This window comes from Drosophila bipectinata, chromosome 3R (genome assembly GCF_030179905.1).
Source record: "Drosophila bipectinata strain 14024-0381.07 chromosome 3R, DbipHiC1v2, whole genome shotgun sequence".
Classification (NCBI taxonomy): Eukaryota; Metazoa; Arthropoda; class Insecta; order Diptera; family Drosophilidae; genus Drosophila; species Drosophila bipectinata.
The window spans coordinates 10,122,606-10,150,198 of NC_091739.1; the positions used below are offsets into that span (position 1 = coordinate 10,122,606).

Genomic DNA, 27,593 nt, shown 5'->3' on the forward strand with positions numbered 1-27,593 from the left:
CACTGTATTTGCGTGTGTTGCTGCCTTTGGCTTTGCAATGCCTCCCTGGAAATATCCATCCCAGGCTGCGTTCGCGTATTTTTTCGCGGCTGCGGCGGGCAAACATTTTTTTGCTGCTGTTGGTGTTGCTGTTGCCAATATATGTATGCCCACTCACACCCAGGACACACACTCACACATTCGCACACTGGCTGGGGCAGAAACGGCAAATACAACGACAACGCAACGACAACGGCAACGACACCGTCAGCGGTCGTCCTCGGCCTATTCGCGGCGAAATAATTTTTCTCATTTTTAGTACAAAGCTTCACATCAACGTCGTCGTACAAACAAATTTTTATTTTCGGATTTTTCAATTACGTTTTCATTTATTTTTAAGTATTAAGTTTGCGTGCACTAAAAAACAAAAAAAAAAACAAAAAACAAAACTAAACTAAAAAGGCAACAAACCAAAATCAGCATCTGAAACTCGAACAAAAATCATAAGAAAATTCATGTACCCAGAAGCCGTTCATAGATCGTGTGTCCAAAAAACATTCAACTTTCTATAAACACAAAAAAGAAACTCATTCGGTCCAGAAACCAGGAACAAGAAAGTCTCGAGCTCAAAAGAATCGAAACATTTTTTACCGGCTTCCAAAAAAAAAACTAACTCGCATAACGATTCTCAAGTGTTTTTTCGCCGTCTCTCCGAAAGTCTCGACTAATTCTCAACCGGCAGGACCTCTCGACGATTATCAGTTTGTTATTGTTTGAGCTGTTTTTTTCTACGTTCACAACGATTCCCTCACATAAGCCCATTTTAGTTTTTAAAACAAACCTATTTAAAACGAAAAAACTATACAAAAAACAAATAAAATTACGAACAATTAAAAAGAAACCCGAAAAAGACATTAATCTCAAAAGAAACAAAAGATATACGAACGAACTAAAAAGTCAAAGACACATATTACAAAATTCAAACGTAAAATCAAAAGTACAAAGCAAAAAGATTGTTGGCAACATTTTTATAAGTATACATATATACGTATTATTATGATTTGTATATATTTTTTATACGAACTCAAAACAACGGAGCCAGATGCTCGATTTTGATACGCAGAATTGCTCACGTGATGCTCCGACTCCTACGACGGGTAAGCAAAATGTGTGTGTTTTCACTGAGTCCTTAGACCTGAATCCTGAGGAGAAGACGCCAGCAGAGAGAGTTTGTGCAAGCGAGGTGGAGCATTATGGTGGGAGGGAGAGAGAACGAAAAAGAGAATGCTCCTTGTGGGGGGACAGAAGCCGGCGACACGAAGATTGCCAGCCGCAGGCTTCGGTCCTTCGGTTTTTGAATTTCGGCTGCTTCGTGTCCTGATGCTTTCTAATTGCGTCCTCTCTCTGCCGGCGTCTGTGTCCATGCCTTTGCCTGTGTACGTGTGCCTACATATGTGTGTGTGAGTGAGTGCATTATATTATCCTGAGGCTGCGGCAACACCTACACAAACGCAACTGCATGTCGGCATCCGCTGCTTCTACTTCGGCATCCGACTTCCGATTCCGAATCCGATGCCTGCTCGTCCTCGGGAAGGACTTGCTCAGCTTGCTGCGGCCGCTGCCTGCCTGCTTCTTCTCTTCTAGTCCTTCTTAAGCTACGCGCGCGTACGGTCGACCCGTCCCGCCCGCCCGTTCGCCATCCCCTCCGCTCGCTTCGAGTCGAGTCGAGTCTTTTCGTCCGGTCGGCTCTAGACGAGAGCTCCAGGAGCTCCCTCCTTGGAGCGCTTCTTCGTGTAGGTATGCGTATGTCTCTGTGTGTGTGAGCAGGCGCACACTTACTTGCACTTACTGCGTGTAGGAAATTATCTGCTGCCTCTGCCGCAGCCGGCGTCGCCTAATACATATATAAATAATATATATTATTATATGGGATATACATATATTTAAAAGCGTCAACGCTCGTGTGCGGCGGACGGGTATATAGAAAAGGCAGCCTCGTTATCGGAGAAGGGCTGCTGCTACTGCTACAGCTTCTGCTTCTGCTTGCAAGAAATCGTAGCACACTTATGTGGGCAGGCGTTGACTGCAGCAGCAAAGCAGCAGGAAAAGCATAAGCTGGGCCAGGAGCAAGAGCCGGAGTAGCTGAGACGTTGGCTGAGACCGAGACTGAGACTTCGACTTCGGCAGCGCCTTGGTCTTCATGGCACTTTACTTTCGCCGACTAGAATACAAAATTCAGTACGTTTCCAGTCACGCGCGCTGGCAGAAGTTTTGCTTGCGTATGTCTTCTACCGACGACGCCGACGAACGCCGCCTCGACTTGTGTAAAAATTCAAATTAATTCAAATAAATTAACACAATTAAATAAATAATATAAAATAAAAAAATTAACAATTAAATTAAAAAAGGTGTTCAAGCTGTGTGTCTGACTTGCAGTTTCAATTTTAATCAGTTTCAAACCAAACCAATTTGAATAAAATAAGAAAATAAATAAATAATATAAATTTTAATAAATAGCTATAAATTATAATCAATTAAAACCTAGTTCAGCCTAAGCCTAAGCCAATCGTCTCGTCTCGTCTCGCTCATCGAACCCAGTCAGAGATCCTCCTCAATTAGTTCAAGTGTCGCTTGTGTCTTGTGGTACGTGCAACTTGCGGCGCCTTCTATTATTTGCTGGGCCGAGTGTTTTAGGCGCCCGATTAGCCAACCAATTCTTGCTACACACACACACACATACCGCACACTAGGGCAGACGCCACTTGCTGCTGTTGCTGCGGCATTGGTGGCCACATTGCGCATACGACATGTTGGCCAGCAATTATCCTGCCTGCGCATTGGCAGGCACCGCTGTCTTGGCTTTGACGGGGAAAAACTTGGCAGGAAATTATCTAAAACGCCCAAGGCAGCAGGCGCCTCAGATTCGCCGCAGCTCAGCTCAACTTTGTCAGCAACCAACACACACACACTTCAATTCAGGACTCTCACACACACACACAAACCCAGAGCTATCAAGACTCCAAGCAGGCAATACTTATATAGTTGAGAAACGCCGAGTCGTGCCTAATTTTATATAAATACTCTCACACACACACTGCGAGACACTCGGAGCCGAATATAAAAGCTTTGGGGCTTCGTTTCTTGTGAGACATTTGATCGTCTTGGCTGGCAGCGAAAGCAGCGCGGCAGCAGAGCACCAGACTCGGAATAGGAATAGGAAATTATAGGAATAGTAGGAACTCGAGCAGCCGCCAGTTAGAAGGTTCATTCTGTTGGGGAATCAGAACATCGCAGTAACCAAATTAAATTCAAAAGTCACCCATTTGCCAGTCACCCGTTAGTAGTTCACTTCGACGATGGTACGTGCCAGGTTTCAGGTGTTTGCCAGGACCTCTTATTCCTGGAATATAATATTTAATTGTTTTGAACAAATCTAAAGAATCTTGCCACTTAATGTGAAAGAAGTGAAAACCCAAATGGGGATAATACCCCAAAAAGCAAACAAGTTAAATAAATAGATAATGTGTGGAAATAAAACAGTGTGAAGAATATTAACAATAAATAAAATATAACAATAAATAATAAAATAAATTTATACAATTACACCATTTCAATTCATTGTTTTTAATACCTTAATCTATCATTATATATTTAAACAAATTTGTATAATTGCATTTGTATAATTGTATATTTAAACAAAATTATAAACGTTCTTCGTTTTATAATTAATCGTAATTTTAATATTTGTTTAAGTTATTTATTAAACATAATTTGTTTTAAAATTAGAAAATATTTTATTTTTTATATTTGCTCCTAATTAAAAACTTGTAAAGCATTTATTTTAAAACCTATTTCTTTTTCTCAATAGAAATTTAAAGTCTAGCCTAAAATTTAAAACAAACTAAAAAATCAGAAGCACAGAAACACAACAAAAAACTAAAGCTAATAACGAAAATATGATCAAAATTCTAAATTAAACTTGTAAAATGAGAAGCGCTGCGGCAACAAACTTTTCGAAAACCCTCGATAATTTAATTGTCAAAAATAACTCAAATTAAAACTAAAACTAAAACCCAACAAACCGGAAATGAGTTGAAACAGTGTATTGTATGGCATAATTTGCGGTGTGCCTCAAAAGAAAGCGACAAGTGTTGTTCAGCCCATGAAGCATGCCACGCGGCTGTTGAAAAAATAATAAGAGAATTGAATATGCGCGATTAGTGAATGATGGTGACCCCTGACCCAACCCGACCCGACCCGCTCCCGTTGACCGCAGCGCTTGAGTGAAGTGTGTTCGGCCCTTGTCCCCCAAATGAAAAATTGTCCCAAAACCTGTGCTCAACGACTCTACCCGGCCAGAGATATGCGGCCCGGCCGTCTTCCTCCGAGTATGCCATCTTTGAATCATCAGCGGCCGGAGCAGTCCGCCGACTGTTCCCGCCCGCTCCTGGCAGCGGTCCAGTCCCGCTCATCGGGGACTGCCGCCGCCAGCCATCGACGTTGAAACGGGGCGAAGCGGCTCGCCACCTTCTCGCCACTGGCTATGTAACTTAAATTAAGGGTAAAATATCGCTGGTATTGGTGCAAAAATGCAAACAAAAAAAAAACAAACAAACAAAAAGCCCTAAAAACATTTTCCAATCCTTGTCTAAAAACAGATCAAACAGATCATAGAAAATATAAAATTCTTTTGAATAGCAGAAATAATTAGCTTAGTTAGTTTTGATTTTGAAAAATGTCGAGATATAATTTTAGAAGCTGCAAGTTTTAAGTTTGTTTCATCCTTGTCTTAGCAAGAATTTTTAATTTAAAATACATTCAAATCCTTAATTTTAAAGAACAAGTTTTTTTATATAATACTTATTTTTAATTTTACTTGCAGCTTGTAACTTGAAATATTATCAAACTATGATAAATATTAACCTGATAAATCTATAAAAATAACTCGCATTTGATAGGATATTAAAAAATGATTTATAAGCTTAGGTAGAAACTTGACGCCTCCCTTTTGAATCCCCGAAAAAAAGAAATTTTTCAGCTTACCATCTGATATAATCGATCAAATTACTAATCTCCCAATTACGTTGCGCCTTGTGCAATTGTCTGCTTTATAATTGCAGGTTACACCATATCGAGAAGTTATCCAATGAGAAAGCCGCTTAAATTTTGGTAAGTCGACTCCTTCAAGTAATACTCCTCCAGTGTTTATCCTTTAACTTTAAGTCTGAGTCCGGTCTTGGTCTAATGAAACGCCTTTGTGCCAGAGTGGACTTCATTTTTTAATTAGAAAGTCAACACACCCGCACCCACAGACATACATACGAACATGAGGGCGAGTATCCTTAATCGAAAAGTGCTGCCATATGGAGAGGCGCCTTTGTGAGGACTGCAGGACTCCATCCCCTCAGCTCAGTGCTCAGTGCTTGTTTGCTTTTGTTTATTTGTGTGCTACTTAAGATGAAATGGCAAAGAAAACTGACGTTGGATGCCAGATGCCCAGATGCCAGACAGAGACGAACCCAACGAGCGAATGAGCTGGCCCGTGTCCGTTTCAATTTCTCCTACCAAGTCAGTCCCTCACGCAGACATTTTCTTTGACTTTCCTCCTTGCTGCCGCCGCTGCTCCTGATTCTCCGCTTGCCGCTGTTGCAGCTAAAAATAAAAATGGAAAGAAAAAGGCAAACAGACTAGTCTGAGTTAGAAGGAACGAGTGCAACAGCAACGGCAGTGGCAGCGGCGGAAACGGAAATTGCTGAAGTTGCATGTGTATGCCCTCCTACATCTATACGCGTACTTGTGTGTGTATGTGTGTGTGTGTAATGATGCGCCGTGTTATCCTTTTGCTGACAGCAGACGCCGCTAGTTGTTGGATTTACAAGCAGGCTGCAATTATTTTCAGCTTAGGCGACAAAATAGAAGGAAGCAAGTCTTAAGCATTTTCCATTTCCCAGACTCGTTATTATCCAGCTCGATGCCACATAAATGAGTTTGTTGCTGTTTATACTTATGTTTTTTATACTTATGCTTTGTTTGAATGTTGAGACAAAGTTTATGAGAAACAAACCTAAATTTATAAAAATATTTTGTATAACTAATTCAAGACTTACCCCATAAAATGCGTTTCATTTATTACCTTTTCGGTTTCAGCAGAAAATCAATTTTGTTTTCTTGTTTTATTATAATAACTTATCTAAAAACATTTTTCAAAGAACCTTAACTTAATCTTATACCAAATACAAATTAAATGTTCTTGTTTCAAGTTTCCCCTTAAAAACAAAAACTCAAGATATCATGATTTTACGGCATAAACACAGTGTATGACCCCTCATTTCTCATTGTCCTGCATCCTGCATCCTTTATTTTTCCTCCTGTTCTTTTCGCTTATTTTACTCAGAAAGGGAACTTTGGCCCGACTGCTTGAGTTGCTCATGTGCAGCAGCAACATTCCCCCTTGGCTTTCTTTTCTCATTCGACTGCTCTTGTGCCGGCCTAAGTAAGTGCACCTAAGGCTACTTATGAAAAATGCAAAATTAAAGTTGACTTTTAGGCGCACAATGCCCTGCCTTGTGGTCCTTGGGAGCAGACTCTCAGCTACCCCCACTACCCAGGGCGGTGGCCAAGTTTTGTTTTGTTCGCTACCAAGAAAGTTTCTCGGCTGCGAAGCCAAACGAAATATTTAGCACATTGTGGAAAACTTTGGACCAGCATCCAGGTGGAAATGTCATGTAGAAAGTTTCCGAATCCCAGTCGCCATGCACGGCCAACTCCTCTGATGGTCGACGGTCGGCCGGAAATCGTTTTAAGAACGGAAGTGAAAATTTCTACCATGCAGCTGAGCGCAACCATCTAAATATACATCTAACAGCCAAGCTGGCCCTCGAATAATCTCTTATTGAAGCCAAACAATAAAAAGAGGCAGGGGCTGGGGCAGGGCTGGGGCTGGGGGAGCTGGACGGACCGAAACGCAAATTCATTCAATTGCAAAAAGAAAATTACCCTAAAAAACGCGCCGGTGACAGCACTTGGTACAGAAGCAGAAAGAGACAGCGGCATCGGCAGCGGCGATGTCGAGGCAACAAGTCGCAATGATTATCTGGAATTAAATAAAGCACACACTCGCCGCATATAGTATATAGAACAGCCCGATCCGGAGCAATATCTGACTTGTGCCGGCCAATGGCAGGGCTCACTTGAGTGGCGGCCAAAGTTGCACGGCTCGCTGAGCAAATGTCGCGGTTCTATCGCGCTTAGCTGTCTCCCCACCCACTCCAACCCACTGCCCATCCCCATCACCCCCAATCTATATGGGTAGGCTAGTCGGACCCACCGACTAATACATTCTGCTCGGGCTCGTTCTATTTCGTTTCGAGCAGTGGAAATTAAGTCAGCAAATGACTTGTAGAATATCACAAAATGTCCATGTTACTCTGCAATGTTTTAATCTCAGTGAAGGGTAGTCCTCATATTTAGATTGGTTATGATACAGGGGAAAAAGGAAATATATTATATTACTAGATATATTAGACTAGACTTAATTTCATCATATAGTTAAAGATTAAAATACATTAAAATCTACAAAAGAACATATGTATGAATATTAAATATAATAGTATAATAGAAAAGTACCAATCTACAAAGCTTTTATACTTATTTGTTGCAAATATTTAACAAAGCTTTTGACTGACTTTAGTGTACTTTTATATATTTTATAAAATATGTAAGGATTTATGGATTTAAGGATTTTATAATTTAAAGTCTTCAGTAAAACCTAATTTTACTAAAGCTTCACTCTAAAAATATTGATAGCCTTAAAGAGATCAGCTCCCCCATTTTTTCCCCACAAATATCTTGACATCATACCTCAAAACTATAATTCTAAGAGCATTTAATATTCGTTGCTTGATCCAAACTTAAGCTTTCTTGTTTTTTTGTTCGTTTATTTCGGACATGGACAAACTATTGCAACAGATCAGCGGTCAGCGGAGCAGCAGCCAGACGAGCAACAAGATAATCAAGTGTAATTTATTTCGTATTTGGTGCGCGCCATGCATGAGTACTACGAGTGCTAGTTGGTACGACGGTTAGCATCTGTGCGATGCCATCTACTAGTAGCCATGGGTCCGAGTATCTAGTATCTAGAGATGGGAACACCAGACCATCAGAACACAGAGGACACGCACACAGAGAGCCAGATCCATTAGTTATTCGCTATAGACTTACATAAACATCAAGCAGGCGACTGCGAATCCGATGGCGATGGCGAATCAAGCCTCAGCCCAACCCCCAAAAAGCAAAAGCAAAAAACCAGACGACCGGATGCACGAGAACTTGGCGTGAGGCGATCCGAGTTGATCTGTTGTATGTCCGATATGTCTCATATGTCTCTCAAATGCAACACCCTCCGGTCCAATCTGGCTATATTTGGAGCTATCTCGATCGCTTGACTTAAACTGCACTAGTCATGCCAAGGCTCAGAGCTACACTCAAAACATTCATTGACAGTAATTACGAAATAAACAATAATACACCACAATTGGCAGTTTATAATTTAATTGTTAATTCTTTTTGGATAGGCCAATCATTTAAATGTCATTTAAAATAAAAGATTAATGAAAGAATTATGATTAGATATTTAAAAACGATATCCATATGTCTGAAAAATCTATAAAATTTATTAGTTAATAATAATCAATTTCTGTGACTTGACAGATTCCATTTCAAACAAAATCAGTCTTTTTAAAAACTTAAATGAAAAGGTTAATATATTTTAAGATCAAACATAATATATAGTCTAATAATTATGTACGAGTATTATTCGAATTGTTCCCAAGCGGAAAGACGGAAGCTTAATGGTCTCATTCGCATTCGATTGCCGCTTTCCACTTTCCCACGTGCTTCGGTCCACAACAAGTGGTTGAGACACACCCTCTCCACGTCACAGTCTGTCCCCTGTCTTTTGTCCGCCCTGCCACATCCACATCCACATCCAGTATCCCCCGGCCATGTAGCACGCACCAAAGTGGCCGAGGCAGCGCAAGTACGTATTAAAACGTTAATAATATGCGAGGGGCAACATTTCATGACAGAATCAGCCTCGGCCACAGCCTCAGCCCCGCGAAAGTTTTCCCCGATACCTGATGCCCCTGATGAAAAGCCACAGAGACAGAACAGGTGAGGCCAGGTAGAAGGTGGCACTGTCGGTGCCGGCTGCCTCTGTCCAACGCAAATCTTTCAAGAGTAGTTCCGCTTTTTTGTTGTGCGGCAACACTTCCGCTGGCCAGCGTGGAGTGGAGTGGCATGGCGTGGCATGAACTGGAGTGGGTGCCGAGTGGAGGCATGTGTCACCAAGAACTCTCGGTTCTGGGCTCTGGTCTCTGCACTGGCTACACCTGAGTTACAGATTTCGGGCCTGTGATTATCTTTATATTGTTTACAATTAAAACAGTGACAGCTCGACGAGGGCGGAGGCGTGAAATGCGCGGCACAGACCAACTACCGACTCTAGCCACTACAGAGCAGCACCTACATCCACCGACTTCTGGTAATTACTTTCGGGCGGAAGTGCTCACCATTTTGTTTGTTTGTTGTTTCCTCGACTTTATGTCTTACTGCGTATTGGCCGGCAGCCTGCTTTCCGTAATAATAATGCTGGCACAAAAGTTTCTGCCCATCAGTCGCCGTTCGTCGGAGGGGGCTGGGTCCAAAGTTTCGTTCTGCCAGTTGAGCAGCGTCAATGTAAGTTCTAGGCTTTGGGGTCGGGGTAGTGGGTGTATTTCTTTGCGCTTCCGTAAGCAGCGAATCGGTATTTTTCCATTTTCTCCAGCGGAACAGAGACAGAGACAGAGAATCGATTTCGCCGCGCTTCGCATTTGTTGACTTGACTCATCATCGCTTGGCTGAGCTTCAGTTTCAGAGCTCTCTAGTCGAAGGGGAACCCCCGGGTCCGTTCTGTACTGATTAACCTGAAGTTGGAGGAGCTTCTCATTGGCTGTCCCGTCTTCAGGGCAAGATAATAGAACCTCCTCCCAAGAGACAGCGGATGGGGCAGCGACCACAGAAAGTTTGACCCGGCCGAGAGCTCTAATCAATAAATCACTTCAAGGTTTTCTTAATTAAAAGTTTTCCCTTGCACCCAACCACAAAAAGTCTTTCCTATAACATACTTGTAGACTAAACTTTTTACACAATCTATGGCAAGGAAAAAAAGGACAAAAAATTGATTAACTGCCGGGTGACCACAAAAAACAACCAGCAGGAACAAGCAAAGTTTCAAACCCTTTCCAATAAGAAAAAGTTTCGACTTGAGCAAGAAAAGTGCAAGGCAAAGAAGACACACCAATAAACGGTTGGAGGGGTGTTGGGAGGACAGCAGAAGGACCTTGCAGATTGGAAACTATATTCGGCAAAAACTGAAAACTATTAAGCGCTTAAGTCAGGCAGAAAATGAGACGAAATAGTTGTCGAACTAAGCCCAGGCTGAGACGGAAGTTGAGAAATGTATATGTTCGAGTATATGCGAGCCATTAATTAAGGGTTGCCGCTCAAGGAGCTGGGGAAGCGACGAAAAGGACATTCGAAATCGCATCGGGCTAATTGGCAAGCGCGAACAGAACAATGCTGAAGAAAAGGCGAAGGAAAAAAAGAAAAAACAATCTGAAAAGCCTGGGAAATGTTTCTTAAGCCACCACAAAAGGCGGCCGGCGAAGTGGAGGAAAAAATGTGAAAAATCAAAAGGAGCTGAAAACGACAACAACGACCCCACTTGACGTTCCGTTGGGCAGGTTAAGCCCCTTGGCTCAGTAACAGTTTCTTGTGGCACTTCTTGGGCCGTAAAATATTTACCCAGAACAAACAATACCGGAAAATATCGGTGGAAAGCCAGATGGTGGCACAACCGGCGACAGTCAACACAGACTACGAAAATCTGTGCCTCGGAAGGAAGGTCCTGGAAACTTGGCTATTGACATAATTGTGGGTGGCCAAAGACCCAAGTCACACTCAAGGCGTTGCCGGCAGACACTTGAAGGCGGTGCTGGCCCAAAACGAAGACTTCAATAACCCACCCCCAATTAACCCCCAAACCGAATAACAGTTACAGTTCAACTTTCATTTACATGCTCGTTACGAGTTGTTGCCGCAAATTAGCCATGTTCTTTGTTCTGATTAGGAGTAGATGGTTTTCTTATTGGGACTTCCGGTCCTTCGAGACACTTTCCTTAACATACTTTCGGGGCGTTCTAATGGGGGTTTAAGTGAGTGGAAACGGAAGGATTGCTGGTTGGATAATGGGGTCTATATCTTATCGCGTGGAGGCTAGTCCTTGATAAACCTCAACTGCCGACTGTCGCCTGTCTTTATCTAATCGATGGCGTGTGCTTTCGGTTAAATTATTGACTCGACCTGTTTGCATAGGCACTTTTATTTGCTTCAAGTATTATTTCGATTTATCAGCACCATCTATATGCCCACGTAGTATATATCTTTTTCCATATCGATAGCAAATGGGATTGTGGTTTACCCTTAAAGCAAACAATCGAAGCTCTGCCCCGTTCTAGTCCCATGCAAATACGCGGCGAGTACTTTTGTTTGCATTTCGGTTTTGGCCCAATCTTATCACCCATTGTTCCCGGGAAGGGGTTAATCAGGCTAGGGGCGGAAGGTTGGCAGTAGTTCCATTAGCTAAAATGCACTCCCCGGTCGTCTAATTTATGTGCGACCTGTTACTTTTTTCCTGGCACCTTTCTTCCGCCGGTTAACGAATTAAACGCTCTGCTTCCGTTCCCAATGGGTCTAATCAGTCCTTGGCCGGAACCTCAACCACCCCTATGCCAGGTAACCCACCCCCTGATCCTTATTTTCCCAACTCAGTTCCCACCAAAAGACAAAACAAAAAAAAACATTGCCCCTTCAGCGGAATTTCCCGTTTATTGGTCACTTTCCGGATATTGTTATGTTCGCCTGAGAACGCCTTTTCCTTCCGCCGTTCGACGCCTTCGAATTACCCCTCCGACTATTTTGGGTTTTAGTTAGTCTCGCTGTTTATTGTTGTTTCCTCTAAAAGTGCAAAATGATTGCGGTTTCATGTTGCTGGTCGGAACCGCCGACTGCCCCCTCCCAATCACTCTCACCGCTCCACTTAATGCCAATGCAACACGCAAGCAAAATTGCTACTTGTTCACCCCTTTGAGAATTCGAACCCATTTGGATGGTTTTTTGTTTTATTTGTGATTAGTTTTCTTCTAATAATCATGTCACATGTCAGTTTATGAGAAAATAGTTTATTGTTTTTTAAATCTGATTATATACATATTCTTCTTAGTCTTGGTTTTAAAGTTTTAATTGAGATACTTTTTATGTCCTTTTTGTAATCCCCACCCTCCCAGACAAAAAACTTTCCATTTATATTACTCTCTTTCAAATTGTATTTAAAAATATTATACTAACTTATTAGAACTTAATAAAATTAAGATATAAAAGCAAAAGTTTTCAAAAGTTATCTAAAACCCGATCACTCCGGCACATAACACATTTTAAGTCAACATTTAATATACTATATTTTAGTCGCTTTCATAAAATATACCAACTAGACAAAATAAGATCGATCCTCGGGGACTGATCGCTGCTCTCCAATGGGGCAGGAACTGGGTCTTCTGATCCTGGCTATTTGGTGAGGTTCTTTCGCTGATCAGCGACATCCTTCTCGTTCAGCTGGATCACCCGTCGCCCAAATCGCGCCGTCAACTTGGAAAAGAAGCCCACCCGCGAGGCGGGCTTGGTGTCGTCGGCGGACAGAGGCGGAGTGTAGCCGTCCTCCTCCCCAGCTCCGCTACCTCCCCCTGCGCCGTTTCCACTATTGGCGCCTCTCTTGCCGTTGCGTCCTTGGCCAAAATGGAAGGTGGCCCGTGCCACATTGTGTCGTGTGAAGGGCTTTTCGGAAGACTTGTCTACCACAGCGGCCCCCGCTCCAGGAATCCGCTCCATCAGTCGTCCGCCAATCGCTGGGGACTTTGGAACCAAAAGGGGCGTGGCGGTCGCCGACTCGCCCTTTTCATAGAGAGTTGTGGGCCGGCGGGAGCCCTGGTTAGGCTGCGGGGTCTGCGCGTTGGCGTAACTAAACCTGGTCGGCGTGTTGGCCATCTTCTGCGTTTGGGCCATTTGACGCTGGGCACTTAGCAGTGTTGGCTTCACATCCGCGGCTGCTCCTCGTTTGGTCTGCGGAGTTGTGGGCTCCTGGCGTGCTGGTGTGGTGGTTGTCTTGCGGGCGGGTGTGCGGCGAGTGGGCTTGGCGGGCGGTCCTGGCGAGGAAGTGGAAGTTGGCGTGGCCATGGGATTTGGAAGGCGCGTGGGCATCGGACGAGACGCTCCCGCTGTCGCTGGAACTCCATTCTTGGGGTCGAGGGCAAGTGTCACCTGAGCTATGGTCACCGTGGGCGTGGTAATTGAGGGCTGGCTCGGTGGCTGGGTAACCGACGGACTTCCCACGCCCAACTCTGCGGCCGCCTGCTCCGCTTTGGTCATCCGGCTGCCGGAGGAGCGAGGCTTGGCCACGCCCAGAAGCATGTAGGTGCAGTAGATGTCGTCGAAAAGTTGCCCTTTCACGGACTGCTCCACATCGCGCCGCTTGTGGCCCATGCTCACCAGAATGTCCATGCGGGCGGGGTCCTGCAGCTCCATGGGTCTCTCTCGGTAGGCCCTCAGCCGGTCGTTCTCGTCGTGCCCCAGATTGATCCACTTGTCGGACATGACGGCTGAGAGCGAGGTCCGCTTGGCAGGATTCAGGACCAGGAACTTGCGCATTAGATTCTCGCAATCCATGGATATGTAGTAGGGAACCCGGTACTTTCCTCGCAGAACACGTTCACGTAACTCCTTCAGCGTGCCTCCATCGAAAGGCAGGGACCCACTAACAAGAGTGTAAAGCACCACGCCCAAGGACCAGGCATCCACTTCCGGTCCCGCGTACTTTCTTCCCATAAAAAGTTCCGGTGCCGCATACGGCGGGCTCCCACAGAACGTCTCCAGCTGGGCATTGGGATCGAAGGTGTTGCCGAATCCAAAGTCCGCTATTTTAATGTTCATGTGTTGGTCGAGCAGCAGGTTTTCGGCCTTCAGGTCCCGGTGCACCACGAACTTGCTGTGGCAGTACTGAATAGCTGAGACCAACTGGCGGAAGATCACCCGTGCGTCCCGCTCTCGCATCCGGCCGTTCTTCACCAGGTGGTCGAAGAGCTCGCCCCGGCTGGCGTATTCCATTACCAGGTATAGCGTCCGTTCCGACTCGATCACTTGGAAGAGACGTACTATGTTCGGATGGTTGAGCAGCTTCATGATCTTAACCTCCCGGTACAACTTCTGCCGGGCACTGGTGTTCAGCTGCGTCTTGTCGATGACCTTAATGGCCACCTCGCGCCCAGTGGGCACGTGCAGGGCCAGCTTGACCTTCGCAAAGTTTCCCTTTCCGAGCGTCTTGATGATCTTGTAGACGCCATTCCCGTTTCCGTTCACATAGGACTGGAATTTTAGTTCTGTGTTTCCCTGCGGCTGGCTTAGGCAGCCACCGTCGCCCACATCCTGCCCAGACTTTGGCGACGCCGTGGCAGAAGTGGGCGTAACACCAACGGCGGCTTTTGGCGTGGCTGGCTGTGCTGAAGCACCCGTGGTCAGAATGTTGCCCCTTCCCAGGTGCTCAGTGTCGAGATCAAGATCGGTGACGGGCTCAGAATCCGGTAGAAGCGCGGCAACGGTCTCCGGCTCGTTCTCCTTGCCAGTGGTTTTGTGGTATGGGATTGCAACTGCTGCTGCTCCTGCTGATTTGTCGACTCCCGACGCCGTTTTCGCCGCTCTCTCGTTAGCCAGACTGAAGTCTAGAACTCCCAAACTGTTCTCCACCGACATTATTAAACATCAAATTTTGAAGCTTGCCAAGCCAAGACTACTTGCCCAGCAAAATTTCAACTGGGAAATCCGAGTGTGCTGGGCACGCGCCTGATGATCCTTTTTTTGCTTCGCTGTACTCCCCCCTCCCCTGCGATCGCTCAAGGTGTAATTGCTGGCTTTTCGTCAGTCATCCGTCATCCGAGCTCCGTGTTGTTTGCACATCTGCTCGATTTAGTTGTCACCCTCCTCCCGAGCTTTAAGATAAGAAGCGAGTTCCCGTTTTCAACCCTCTGCCATGCATGGCTGATAAGAGTGCGGCGTTGTCCTTCGGCAGGATCACTTTGTCTCGACCCCCGACCGCATGGGCTGGAAGTCTTTAGGAGGCGCTGCTATCATCAACCCCCTTGTCTGGCTGTGTGGCACGAGTCCTTTGTTTGATCCTTCGATTCGATGCGATCGTGTGCCTCGTCCTGGCTGTTGGTGCGAGGATGTTTGTATCCAGCTGGTGGTATTCGGTTTCCTTCTCGGCAATGAGAATCAACAGCAGCTGGCTCCTGGTGGGGAGAAAACAGAAAAGGAACATTATTGAGAGGTTGAAGTCGGAATTGGAAACTCATTGAGGGTTCGAAAGGGAAACTTGGTTCCAAGTAATTGGGAAAATAATTAGGTTCATAAGTCGATAGTGAGTACACTTGGAAAAAATATAGGACATGGCTTATATCAAAAATTTTTTAAAATTCAATCACTTGGGGGATTTTGTATGTATATATGGTATGGTTGGGGATTCTCTATATAGATACATATGTGGATTTATAAAGAATGGTTCCTATTTTTTTAAACTCCAAAGTATTGTCTTCAAAACTGTGATTTTTTAATATTTTAATACATTTTTTATAAAATATTTTGTAATATTTTTGCACGTAAAATAAAGATAAATTTAATTAAATGAGTTTTCAATCATATTGTTATTTATTTATTTCTGCCCATATAATCCATTTTATAGTATTTTTCCATGTTTTCGGCCTACTGTGCAATAAGTAATTTTCCTCATTTTCCCTCAACAATGCATTTTCGCATTTTAGAACCCGACCTAATCTTTCCCTTTGTGCTGAATCATTTTCTTTAGTCTCCTTTCCCTATTAAATTTATTTTTTTTTGCATATCCTAGCGCGATCTCCTGCTGTCGGCCTACCTATGCACTCTCAAAGGGCGAAGAGGGTCCTTTACCTAGGATGGAACTACCCTAATGGATTTTACCTAACCATAAGGGGAATGTTAAACTAAAAAAATAATAAACCCAATACAAAGGAAACGGGTCCTTAATCTGCCTTTTCTTTTCTCGCTCATTCGCTGGCATGGCTCTCTTTTCGGGTGCGTGTGACGAATTCAGGTTTTCGTTGTTGCCTTGCCTGCTCCTTGATGCATGTGTGTGTGTATGTGTGTGAGTGCTTGTGTGCCTGTGTGTCCTTGATCCTGCTGACTTGTTTTGCTGGCCAGACTGGCCTTTGCAGTTACCTTTTGTCCCATCTCCTTTTGCTCTTGCTCTTCGCTTCCTTTTCGTTTCCTTTTCTTGCATGTGTGTGTGTGCCTGTCTCTCTTTCTACCTCCCGGCCTCCTCTACCTCCTCCCCCTGCCTGCTCTTTATTGTATTTGTACAAGTCTGTGTGTGTGTTTGGAAATTTTGTTAAATACTCGCAATTGCAGCTGCCACTTTCGGGTCTTTACTTTGTTGTTATTTTTGCCAACCTTTCTTCGCCTCGTATTCTTTCTCTTTTCTTCTCAGCATTTCGCAAAACAACAACAACAATGATGTGTGGAAATTTGCTGGAAAAACAAAAACAACAAGTCCCTAGCTTGGCTTGTTTTAATTCTCGGAACTAGAGATCAGTTAGAGGGACTTTAATTGCTCTACTTTTGCTTCTTTCTACTTTGCACCATCAAGTTCAATGCACCCCACCTAAGGTTGCCCCCTACTTGCGACCGCATCCCCTCCCCCGACATTGCCCCTTTGACTACCACCCTGTTTCCCCCCTTTTTCCATTTTCCCAAGACACAAACACATGTCAACATATGCGGGTCTTTGTTTTTCTCTCTGCCCATGGGATCTTCTTGTTCTCAGCTTGTTTTTAGGTCTTTTTTTGTTGAGCACCTCTCCTTGGGGCTCTTCTTTGGCCTTGTCTTCTTCTATTTTGATTCTGGTTCTCTGGCTCTTTTTTTCCTGTTTTTCCCAACTCTCCTCTGAGTCATCGCTGACTTTCGGAACTTCGGGCGCCCCTGGTGTCTGAAACTCATTCTCGAGATACAAGATACTCGTACCATACAACAAAGATGCAGCAGATACACTTGCTCCATTGTCTGACCTTGTTTCTTTTGTCAAATCCCCCAAGGTATAAGGCTATTAGTAGAACGCCTCTTTATAACAAAAGCCCAAATGAACGCCCCCCTACTTTTCAGAAGAGGATGGGAGTCTCAAGGGATCTTGCCACAGAACTGCTTATCGAACTGCACAGATATCGTCAAAGTGTTTCAAAAACCGAAATCCAAAATATCGTTCAACGCGCTAATTACACACTTTACTTACTCTCCATACGGTCCATTGGCGATCCCCCCCTTGGCGGCAATCAAAAACGAATTAGCGTTAATCCAGAAATGTATCTGTATCTGCACGACGCGGGCTGCGAAACGACGAGAGCGAACTTCAAGATACAAGATACTTTAAGATACTGAAACGCACTGAACCCGGGCGCGAAGGCAGGCAAGCGAACCTAAGACTGTATTGGTGTGCTTCGCACTGAGAGAATCCCAATCCCAAAGACAGGTCTGAGACAATCTCCGCGAAGAGAGTGAGAGAGCGAAGAGCGTCTTCTTGCCATCTTGCTGCTCCTCTCCTTGCTCTTCCTCCATTACCTGCTCTTCCTCAGTCCGAAGTGGCATGCTCTTACTCAGTCGCTTGCCTTTCTTCACTTTCCACTCATTCGCTGAAGGTCGTTTCCTTGAGCGTTTCTTGAAGGCGTGACGTCACCGCTGTGACGTAGTAACTGCGAAGGGGAATGGCATCGGACCACAACAATGCTTCGGCTCGTCTTCGGTTCTGCGGCGAATTTGTTATCGAACGCGAACAGATACAGATACAAGAACTCACAGATACACAGTAACGTCTTCGGCTGCTCAGGCATTGGTGTGGGTTTTCTTGTGCGGTGGTTGGAATGGCAGTTCCCCATTCGTCGTCGGCCGAAAGTATCTCATCAAGTGTAGGAGTAGCCGACCGGCCGGAGTATCGGTAGAGCACCAATAAGAACCTTCTTGGACAAAGCACCCGACTTCACAATGGCCCCCATCCCTTCAGTTTGTTTACTGGCCTCTTGCCACCCCACAAACCCATCCGATTACTGGTTTGTGATTAAAAAAGTCACAGCCACAACAAATAATACAAGTAACAAGTAACAGTAATAATAAAATGCATTTCTTTTGGCCCGCAAAAATTTCTTTCTGCCTTTCATCGCTTTGGCCGAAACGGACGAAAGAAATGAAAATTATAATGACAAAGTAGGCGACGAACGGGGCCGTAGACGGCGCTTCGGCTGATGATTATAATAACAGTTTTTCTCTGATTTCTCCTCGATTCCGCAATCCGCCCTCCTTTAAGGCAGGACATTGCTTAATTAAAAAGCTTTCGGCCATTCCGTTGCCTTGCCTTGCCTTCCCAGTATTCAGTATCCAATATCCAGTTTCAAAATGCACGTTTCCCTTCTTTGGGTTTGAGATTGCGAATTGAAAATGGAGATGATGACGATTTAAAAATAGAAGAAATATAGACCCCAATACGAGATGGTGGCCTATGCTCACCTCGACATTGGAATTGATATATGCAGGGGAAAAATTGTGAAACCCACCCACTTGCAGCAAAGAGTCAAGAGGCATTTGCATATTAAGTAGATGGAGCCGCTTCTTCTGCGAACTCCAAAGACAAGTAGGCCAAAGTGACATGTTAATGGCTAAGCGGGTAATTCGGCATGCAACCGATAAGGCGGCTGACTTGGGGGAAAAGTATCTGACAGATGGATACACGTGGCACGCACACCAGCTGACTGCGCACCACGGCAGTTGCTAATAATGCCACAATGAGGCAGCCCAGGTAAATCACAGTTGGCCAGAAGAGGACACGCGCCACCTGATCGGGATGCAGTTTCCACCAAAAGGAAAGAAAGCAGCCCGTCTTCGGCAATATTTGATCGTGCTGAATGCGGAAAAAACAGATTGCAACTGCAGCTGACTTCGATGCCCCGACAAAAGGATACAGGCCAAACAAAGCAGCCACAGGATATGCGATACAGGCACTTTTGCACATTGCCCTCGATGAGTTATGGACGCCTCCGACTCCAGAGCCAGGAGAAGTCAAAGAAGACAGCATCTTGACAGACAAAGTAGTCGGGAATGGAAATGCGGGTGCATATCGATTTCGTATCCTTGAGGTCGTGATCTGCATTTTTGCGTCGTTGCCGCATCGGGAAAGGTGCAAAATGCAACGTAAGGACGAACGTGCTGCAAATTGTGTGCGGCGACTTAGGAACTTAATTGGGTTTATGTTTCATTGCCGACGAACTCAAATGTCGATATTCAATAGCCACATTCAGCTGCCTCGGGGCTAAATACACAAATTAACCCATTCAAACAAGGACAGGCCAAGGAGACGGGAGTCTGCTCCTTGGAAAGTGTCAAATCCAGGTTCTGATCAAAAACCAAACAATGGCCATCCAAATGAGGGAAATGCATCAGACAATAAAGGAAGAATCACAATTTTCAGCTGCCATCGCCGAGAAGGGGTTCGGGTTGAGGCGGAAAAGTCTCTGTTTTTCATCAAGAAAACGAGTGATTTTCTCACAGTTTTCGCTGGCAGTTTTGTCAATCATTTGTCGGCCACTTCAGCCCTTTGGTCCTGCCAAATCCTTTGCACTTACTTTGCATGGCAGCACCAAAGGCTGTTAGATCGTTCCTTCCATTCATTCATCCATTCAGCAAACCATTCATCCCCAGCCCCATCCACGGCTCTACCTGCCTTTGTGAAAGAGTTTTCCTTTCGATTCGGTCGCAGTTTCCACTGTTTCAATTCTTTTTCTGCCTCCCTGGCCAATGGTTTTGTTATATTTTTGCATAGTTTTCGGCTTTGTTCCTTCCCGGGAGGACTGCTTAGGGATAAACAATATTAGCTGACTGAAGGATTTGCATTCCACATGGCATTGTTCCGATGTCGGCCCGAAGAATTGTCAATAATATTTTGCTCATGCGGCACTTTCCTCTACCCCATACCCTAATGCGACACTTCTGCCCACATAGGGAATAGATAATGATGGAACTAATCCCTTGCTCCTCATCTTGGCTTGGCTTGGATTGGCCTAATTGAAAAGCAGCAGCAGCAGAAGCACCAGCGGGCCCAGGCACAGAAACAGAATGCATTTCGGCATCGCAATTCAGAAATCTGAAATCTGCATAAATGCAAGTGCATCATCTCATCTGTGGTGATGCACTGAGAAAAATTGTTGTATAGAGATAAAAGATTAAAAAAACATTACCCATAATCTAAAGATTTTAGCTATACTTAGAATACTACCTATTGGAGCAGCTTTAGTAGCATCCTGACTTCTCTTATTGTTTTTTCTCAGTGTAGACACATCCTGTCAGTGGGGAGGACCCAAAGGGGGCAGCTTATTAGCAAAGATTGTCAGTCAGCCGCCGCACAACAACGGCAGCAACAACAGAAATTGATTACCAAATGTGCACGGCTTTCGAGTGGTTTTAGGTCCTGCGGAAAATGCGGCTAGGAAGTGGGCGGCAGGACACGGCACCGGCAGCAGGGCAGCAGGGTGGCAGGATAGGCTGGCTAATAAGCACAAAAATCCACATAGAGCAGCAATTCCTTTTAATTGAAAATCTCTCACTCGCGTTTTAGCAGCCCCCGCCGAGTGATTCGCCGCCTCTCGCGTTTCCCAATTTTCTACTCTTATGTCCTTTTTTTTTTGTTGTTTCATTTTCGCAATTTCTTTGCGGCTGCAGTGCGTTTAGTTGATAGAGGAGGCGTGGCAGCGACAGGACCTGGGGGGAGGGGTTGGGGCGTGGCTGCAGCACCGAATGCATTCAATATTGCATTTTTTTTCCTCCGACAACATGCAAGGATAATAAGGACTTTAGCAGGCTTGCGACTTTTTTGTTATCCTCTTTTTTGTTTGTTTTTTGAGTTTCTGTTCTTTTTTTTTTTGGACTGATTGACTTGCGAACACTCCGCTTAACCCCTTCCTTGGCGCCGGTTTCCCGGGCTTCTCCTGCAAAAGTTGATTGCAGCAAGGACTTGCGCCCGAAAATTGCATTGGATGCATTTGCTGGGCAAACAAACTGGGGCCAGCCAAATCCTGAAACAGGAACAGAGCCGCTGCCGAATCCGAATCCGAAACAAGAGTCATGAAAAAAGTTTCTGCCACCGGCGTCTCATCCTCGTAAGAACCTCGTGCTGCATGTGCAACGCATATTAGCCGAGTTGTTATGTCCTGAGTCCTGCGGCCTGAGCTTCGAGTCCTGTGCCATCCTGGCCCGTGCATTGTCCTTCTGGTCGAGCGCCTTCTCTCATACCTCGCGGTGTTCTGTTTCTGTTTTTTATTTTCGTTTTTTTCTGCGGCTGCCTTTTGTTTGATTTGCGAAATTGCAATATGCTGGCAGTCTGGCCCGGTTCGTCTCCGGTCCTTCTGAGGATAAACCCCTTCCCACCCCACCCTCCTTTAACTCGCAGGATAACTGCAGTTAGACTGCAGTGGCAATGCAACTGATTCTTGGTAGGAGATTCCCACATTTTTTTCGGGCAGTAAGCGATATAATAGAGAGAATAGCGTTTATTTTTGTTACTTAATCCTTAAGAATTATTTGACATACATTTAGTTATCCTTTTTTTCTAAACTTTAATTGATTTCCAATTATATTTTTGAATGATTTTTTGGTCAAGTGCTTGGTTGGATGTTAGTGCGGCAACCCTCCTTGGCAGTGCAATAATTTACTTCTTCAAGTGACAGATTATCCCCATAAATATTTTAATTTGATTCATTTGCAACCCCACTCGGAGTTCAACCCCCCAAAGCGCAGCACCCCGCCCCTGATCAGGTTGATGTCCGGTTTCCTGCCCCGCTGCCACACCCACCGTAGCCTTTTAACTCGAGTGCGTTTTTCATCATCAACAGGAGCAGTAGCAGCAGTAGCAGCAACAGACTCCGGCCCCCTTGCCTGGGCCAGATTTCCGTTTAGGTCCGGCCGCAGTGGAAAGTCTTGAGGCTACGCCGGAGACCCTTCAGCCGGCCGAACGGCAGCGCCAAAATGCACTGGACGTTGGTCACGACGCGGAGCAGAAATCAAACAATCAAACAAAATGAAATCGCCGGCCTGGGTCGGGCTTTCTCTCTGCTTTTTTTTTTTTGCCCCCTTTTTGCTGCTCGCGAGTTTTTGTTGGCTTTGTTCTGCTGCTGCTTTTGTGCACACGCCCCCTCAAAGTCCAGTTCAGTTCTGCAGTCATCAAGTTTTGGCCTCCCCTTCGCAGTTCTTCCAGGGTTTTTTTTTTGTGCCACACCCCCTCCTGCTGGCGGGCTTCCGGCTGCCCATGCTTCTTTGGCATGTCTTCGCATCCGTTGCATTCACTTTTGCCGGCCGGCCGTCCATCTTGCCCCATTGCTGCTGCCTCGGCTACAGCCTCTGCTGCTGCCACTGCTGCTGCAGCCAGACGAAGGAGCCACCCTTCGAGCCAGTCCCACCCCCAAAAGGCTCTACTGACTGTTGACTTCACCTGCCTCCCTCCAGGCTGCCCCCTCTCTATATATTTTATTTTTAATTAATTAATGCGAATGCAAAGTACAATTTCTACAAGGAAAACTTGTTTTGCAACTCGCAGGCAACCCTTTTGGGCGCAGGCTCCAGAATCTCCAACTGCGCCCCTGCAACCCCAAAGGCTCTTGATGCACATGAAAAAAATATTACTTTTTGAAAATGTCATATGAATATAATGCCTAGCTGTTTTAGTTTTAAGGTTATACTAACTAAACTAACTAACTAACAATAAGGATATTTTTAATATTCTAGTCTGGTCTTAGGCATCTTATATTTTAAATCCAACATAAACCCATCAAAAATTACCAACCACTATTTAAGACTCACATTTTCTCCATGTGGCATGGCAAGTTGCCGGCTGTGGCGCCTCCAAATATGCACCGAGAGCGGTGTGTAGCAGCCAGTGAAGAAATGCAGTTAATTTACTCAGAAGTAGCAGCGAATTGCAGCGGCGAAAGAGGCTTGAAGTGGGGGGAAGTGCTTCAAGGGGGCCGGGAGGCAGGCGTAGGGCAGAGAGGTCTGAAGAAAATTGCTGCTGCAGAAAGTTGCTGCTGCAGTTTCTTTTGTTTTTGTGTGCACGCCGTAATGTATGCAACATAATTTTTGCGCTCTTAGCTGCCACTGCCGCTGGATGAATTTTTGTTAGTACCCGTACTTGTGAGGGAAGCAGGACGCAGCCGGCGAGGAGGAGTTGTGCCTAGTTGGGATATATGCAGTCACCTCCTTTCAGGCATAACTGAGATGTTTATGTGTGTGTGCGAGTGTATCTGTGTGTGGGGAGCATTTCTGAGGTAGTTGGCGCAGTTGAAAAACTTTGCATTGCAAGGTGAAGAGTGCTGGCCGGGAAAACGAAAAATGAGGAAAAAATCCTTATAGAACTCGTTCTCCAGGTTTTTTGCTCTTCGGTTTTTTTAATATTTTTTTTTCTCATTTTTGGGCCGCTGGAAAATGTAGCAAAAGTTATTTCTTCACGGTTTGCCAGGGCTCTTAATGAAATACTCGTATCTGCATGTAGGACTCTCTGTATGTGTGTGTGCAGTTGGCAGCAAAGTGGTCTCCACGGGTTACTTAATAGGTAGGCTGGCACAGCTCACCTGGCTGGTAACTGCGAGTCCTTAAAGCCGAAACGGGGAGGTCCTGAATGGAACCTTTAGTTCGAGAGCTGCCAACGAATTTCCGACGTGCAATAGGCGACAGTTCAGCGACACACTGTTTACTGCCTCAAAAGCCTCAAAAGGAGGCTGCTGCATCTTTCAATCTCTGACTTTACCGACTCTGCCCCCAGAATCCGGCACCCTCCACCCCAAATGCAAATAGACAGCCCTGGCTCCACCTTGAGCAAAGTAGGATAAAAAGAAAATGCAGCAAAAACCAAGCTGCAGGGCTATTGGGGGGCAGAGGGCATGGGGCACACACTGCAGACGACACATTTTAATGATGCATGCAACAGTAAACTGCAATCAGATATGCGCACATCGTTAGTCTTCAGCATCAGCCGCCGTTTGTTGATTATCTTAGAATGGAAAGCGAGGCAAGAAAGATAACCCATACGCCCCGTGTGCTTTCCGCATTGCATGGAAATTTATTTGCCGAGCAAATAGACTGCATTCGCCTGCCGTGTGTGTCCTGTGGCAAGAAGTTCTCGCTCCTTGGCCTCCAACCACCGAGGCGCTTACCATCCCTAAGGAAAGGATCACGAGCCCAGAAAGAAAGAGGCACCGAGGGCGGGTCCTAGGACCCGGGGACCGACAGAGGAAACCCCTAACGGAGGCACTTTTTTATGCAACTTCTTCAGCTCGAGTGGTTTCCCAAGTTGACGTTTCAAATGTCAATTGTGTGCTTAACTGCATTCTTTTGACGTCTCCGTCGACATCCTTGCTGGCTTTCCTTATTTGCCCGAGAGTGTTTGGGTGAGAGTCTGGTCCTGAGTAGGGCAGCCCGTCTCGAGCCTGGTTACGTTCCCATTCCCAGGTCTTTGTCTAATTTTGGTTTCTTTTTGTTGCAAATTGCGGCCTAAGCAGAGTAGCATGGGGTGGAAAGGTGTGGAGAAGTCACCTGGTTCCTGGAGATCGTCTAGCGGGAAAAACACTTACAGAAATTTGAATATCCTTGTAAGTAATTATTAAACTGGTTTTCATTTCAAGTTGTTCTATTATTGAATAAAAATTTCATTAAAATAATAGTACTAAAAAGGTTTTAATTAGCAAGATAAACAAAAGACAAATATTGGGTTTTACTACAAAAAAGGATTCCTTGGGTATAAGGCCATACACTTTGATAGTTTCTAGAGTATTTTGGCTTTGTTAAGAAATATTATTTCTTAATGCTGATGGAAAATAAAGCCAAACATTCTTTAGAATATAATAGTTAGTTAATATAGAAGTAGTTAATATAATATATTAACTAATCCAAAAGAAGCAACCAATATCCTCTTATCCCAATACACCCCACTCCCTTCACCTCATCCAGGGTATGCGTAATTTCTTTTCTTTGGCTTTCACTTTGTTTGAGCAACGTTGCAGTGACTTTTGCCAAGTCGCTGGGAAAATATGCCGCATTCACAGAGAGGGGCACACACCAGGGGCACCTGGAACACACATTCGCACAGAGCCAGCGAGTCAGACTGCAATGTTGCCTTCAATTAAGCTTTGACAAGTGCATTGCACACAGGAGCCCGGGAAGGAGTGAGGCCAGGATTGAGACAAGCAGAAGAAGTCGCAGCAGGAGCAGCAGGATGCCACAAAGCGCATAAATATGAATGAAGGTAGCTGCCAATGGCGGGCTGGAGGGGGCTGGAGGAAAGGATGATGGACTCCTTGCCGTAAAACTGGCCAAAAAGAAAGAAATGCAAAAAAAAAGGATATATAAATAAACAGAAAAAGACTGAAGCCGGCCAAAGAGGCCCAGAAGAAGGAAACGCAAATAAATGAATTGCACTTTTCCTTTGCTTGAATTTTCTTCTGGCGCCCATTTCAATGGAGGGCCCAATGCTCAATGGCTGTGGAAAAACTTTGCATATTGTGTTTATTCTATGCCCGGAGAGATAAAGAGCTCCAAGCCAACCAGGTGGAAGTCGGGAAGGATTCATCCTTTAATTAAGCGGGTCCAAGTCGCAGCATTATGCTTAGATAATGGCAAGGCCATGGCGGCTACCCCAGCAACTACTGCGAGATACAGATACAGCTAGAGCTAGAGATACAGCTACAACTACAGATATGAAGTGGAAATTATGCGGGGAATTGTGTGCTCATTAATTAAAATTGAACAAAATTGAGGCAAGGTGGCAAGAACTGAGCAAGAACTAAAGATTCCAAAGCCCCAGCAGCAGCATCATTAGGGCAGCATTCTCGGTCCCCAGCCCCTTTTCAGGGCTCTCTTACTGTCCACGCCACTGCACTTTGAGGTGAACACTCAAAAGTTCCGAGACGGAGGAAGGGGCAGTGGTTAGCCGTCGAAAAATATATTTTATACATATATTACAACCCACTGGGGTCTGAGTCAAAATGCAAATCTTGCAGATTTTTAATTTCTTTTCAACGAAAATTTTATTTTCTGTTTGCATTTCTTGTTGTTCGCCCAGGAGCTTGCCAGGACCAAGCAACCCTTTATTATTTGCTGCCAGTCTGCCAAGGATGCCGGCCCTCAAGCCTCCGGATTTCAGATGCCTTGCTGCTTTTAAGCTTCATTATTATGTATTATAGATTCATATTATGCACTTTTTAATTTTTTTTGTCTGCCAAAGAGACTCTCCAGACCGACAGCCAAAAAGTAATGCGTTTTGCCTTGACAGGAAATAGGAAAAAGGAGCTGAGAGGGCAGATGAGAGGGCACAGGACTTGTGAATACACTTTCCTCAAGGACATGCTATAAGAAATTTAATAAATAATTTACTTTATTATAAATAGATTTGTTTTTTTTTTGTCAAGAATATACTTTTATTTAATTACATATCTTAGATTTAAAAAAAAAAAAACCTTCATAGTTAGAGCATTTATTAAAAAGGTTTTTTGATCTGAGGCCGCCTGCTGCAGTCAGGACTCGAATTTCCTTGGCCGGGCCACCCTTTTTTACTCAACCTACGGCAGTGTGGGTTGTCTTCTGGTTGCATTGCCACAAGTTGCTGCTCGAGATTCGTGCCCCAGCCCACGAAGTCCTTCGATTCCGCTCCTTGTTCTTGTGCAGTGCCTTTCAAGACTTTTTCGCCCGCCTTCCTTGGCTACATTTGCCGCTTTTTGGGGTTGCATCTGCGAGATGCGCGTAATGAATTCGGCCCGAGGGTGGCGACAATGAACTTGCCTGCATTCGCTGCCCCGGCCCCGAAAAACATTCTAGGGCGTTGACATGTCGAGGAAAAGTATTTCGAAAATTACTTGCAAGGAGAACTTCACGCTTTGCTTGCCAGGAAGGCTAGCTCGGCCAGCTCGGCCAGCCAGGACCTTGCCCCGACAAGAAGAGGGAGGAAAAGCGACCGGCCAGCTGGGAACCAAACCTGCCGATTCATGTAAAGCTATTCCTTCACAAGATCCGGCGTGGAAAGCGCCTTGAAGCAGAACCAATGCTGCAAAAGGAAACCATTTCCATTTGCATGGCGAGGGTGAGGGCTTTTCACACGGTTCTTGTGCTGGAGGAGGAAAGGCAATAATTTTTAATAATTTCCTTTTGCTTTAAATAGTTTTTCCTTTGGCAAGCTGGCAAACAAATTCCCACCGCAGCGGACAATTGAAGTGTTAGATGCAAAGACACAATTGCCCGCAAGTGGCTGCAGTACAGATACAGATACAGATACGCGCAAGATAACTTGATTGCACTAATTTGACTGGAGCAGCACCCGAAGAGGGCATTCGTACACATGTAGTTCCCATGGCTAGATAGTTTCATAG

The 27,593-nt window shown here is 45.0% G+C and overlaps 2 long non-coding RNA genes and 1 pseudogene across 4 annotated transcripts; 1 reads left to right on the forward strand and 2 right to left on the reverse strand.

Annotated features, from left to right (window-relative positions):
* Nucleotides 1-306: 306 nt before the first annotated feature.
* LOC122321624 (uncharacterized) lies at nucleotides 307-5,427 on the forward strand. Of its 2 annotated transcripts, none has more exons than XR_011443407.1 (3): nucleotides 307-1,136; nucleotides 5,100-5,148; nucleotides 5,292-5,427. It is a non-coding gene; the product is annotated as an uncharacterized lncRNA (long non-coding RNA). The 2 variants fall into 2 exon arrangements; XR_011443406.1 differs by having other exon boundaries at nucleotides 5,203-5,341.
* Nucleotides 2,505-6,019, reverse strand: LOC138926773 (uncharacterized). 2 transcript variants are annotated; one of them, XR_011443408.1, is made up of 3 exons: nucleotides 5,999-6,019; nucleotides 5,023-5,631; nucleotides 2,505-3,379 (listed from the first exon to the last, which is right to left on the reverse strand). It is a non-coding gene; the product is annotated as an uncharacterized lncRNA (long non-coding RNA). The 2 variants fall into 2 exon arrangements; XR_011443409.1 differs by lacking the exon at nucleotides 5,999-6,019 and having other exon boundaries at nucleotides 5,023-5,249; nucleotides 5,298-5,436.
* A 6,488-nt stretch (nucleotides 6,020-12,507) lies between these two features.
* Nucleotides 12,508-17,587, reverse strand: LOC108121041 (serine/threonine-protein kinase MARK2 pseudogene; annotated as a pseudogene).
* Nucleotides 17,588-27,593: the final 10,006 nt, after the last annotated feature.